The sequence below is a fragment of the Gavialis gangeticus genome, unplaced genomic scaffold (genome assembly GCF_001723915.1).
Source record: "Gavialis gangeticus isolate Ggan-Ray unplaced genomic scaffold, GavGan_comp1, whole genome shotgun sequence".
Classification (NCBI taxonomy): domain Eukaryota; kingdom Metazoa; phylum Chordata; order Crocodylia; family Gavialidae; genus Gavialis; species Gavialis gangeticus.
The window spans coordinates 59,829,047-59,831,280 of record NW_017729033.1 but is presented as its reverse complement, the minus strand read 5'-3'; positions in this window follow the sequence as shown (position 1 = coordinate 59,831,280).

The following is a 2,234-nucleotide window of genomic DNA, read 5'->3' as shown; positions in this document are numbered from 1 at the left end:
TGTTCATCTTGGCATCAATGATGACTCCAAGATCCTTTTCTGCCTCTGCACTGACGAGAAGGGAGTTCCCCAGCCTGTAGGTATGGTGCTGGTTCTTCCTCCCCAGGTGCATCACCGTGCACTTGTCAGTGTTGCAACCCATCCTATTCTCATCTGCCCACCCCTGTAACCTGTCTAGGTCTGATTGCAGCCTATTCCTCCCTTCTAGTGTGCCCACATCCCCCCGCATCTTAGTGTCATCAGCAAATCTGAACAGGGTGCTTTTTACCCCCTTGTCCAAGTCATTGATGAAGATGTTGAACAGTGTGGGCCCGAGGACTGAGCCCTGGGGGACCCCACTGCCCACATCCCTCCAGGTCGAAAATGACCCGTCCACCACCACTCTCTGGGTGCGGCCCTCCAGCCAGTTGGCAACCCATTTGACTGTGTAGGTGTCGACACCACAGTCCCCCAGTTTTTTAATGAGAACGGGGTGAGAGACAGTGTCAAAGGTCTTCCTAAAGTCCAGAAAGACTACGTCCACTGCTACCCCTGCATCTAAGGATTTGGCGACCTGGTCATAGAAGGCCGCCAGTCCTGCCCCTCCAATCCCCACTCCCAGCACATCCTTACTGGCATGGCCCCCAGGTCATGCGGTGGCTGCTCTGTGTGTGCATACATGTTTATTGATGTCTATTGATAAGCAAATCCTGCCAAGCCTATTAATAGTTTGATGGATTTGAAGGCACACAAGGTATTTGGGTTATGGAAAAGAAGGCAATGAAAGCAAGTATACTCTTCCTAAAAACTCTGTTCCAGATTCTACTCTTGGTTGTATATAAAGGTAAATCACAGAAGCAGAGGGTGAAGACTTATGAGTCCATCTGGTCATCAGGTTAGTGTTCCCTACTTTCCCCCCTCTATTTTCTAGTGCTTCCTTAAAGTTCTGCATCTTATTTGGGGCTCCCATTAGTTTGAGCCTCAGAGATAAAAAACACTGCTGATTGCTTTTTTACCATAAAGAACACATATCACTGTAGACAAAATATTTTAATGCTGGAAATCCAGTATTTGTTTGAAGTTGTATCTTTACTACTGGCATACTTATCTAAAATTGATTTTAAGATTTCATTCATGATTTCATGATATTTATTATAGGAAGATATTACTATGCCCCAAGATCAGATGCAGTACCTTTATGCGAATACTCTGCCCTGTATACTTCCTTTCCTAAAAGGGTATTTAAATGAATTTTTTACTAGGAACTTCATATATAGTTTTATTTATCTTTTTCTTTTTGCCTCTTTTCACTTAAGGGCAAAGCACTGACTCACCATATGTATAATTTAAGTGGTACAAGGAAACCTGTAAAAGGACCACCTCAGATAAGCAATCCCGTCTTAAATCATTTCCCTCGACAACTCTTTACAGTGTCCCCTAAGGCATCCAGTTCAATTTTGTTCAACCTTTAGTTAAAAGACTCTTATCAGACAATGAGTTTTCAATGCTCCCTTCAGGGCTTCTTCAAGAGGATTAACTCTGTGTATCTTATATTGGATTCCAAAGTAAAACTGAGATACTTACTTTCAATTTAAGAGAGAGGCCTAGACTCATTTATGCCCAAGAAAATTAACTTAAACATGGGGGTAATATGAAACTTTCATAATAACCTATAGAAACTATTCATGTAGAAGCAACAACACATTTACAGAGGCTGCATGCAAACCTCTATTGTGTTTGATTTGGATTGAAAAGCTTGTCAATTAAAATGTATGGGCAACTAATTTAAAAGTCAAAATAACATCTACACCTAAGGCACAGAAAAGGTAAATATAAGTACTTTACTTTTCTTTGTATTCTCCCTTTAAAATTAAACCAGGATTTTAACCATTCACTATATATTAATTTGACAACATATAAACTGGACACAAATACTGCTTTAAACAATAAGGTATCTATAAAGGACACTGGATCTTAGGGGGCATCCATCTAACTCAGTGTGGACACTGGAGACATGTCCCTTTAAAACCCGAAACTGCAGTTGCACATGACTATACTTTTGGTCTTTGGGTCAGGTAACACGCAAGCATAATTCAGGTTCAATGAAACACTAGTGTGTGTCTCCCCACAGCAGCTAGAAAAGTCTATCAAAAAAAGAGGCATGTGAACCTTTCCCACTTGCAACTGGCAGAAGCTGGGGAAACCAGGGATGGTTAGTACACAGTAGTCTGAATTAATTTTCTCTTGTTTTAGGA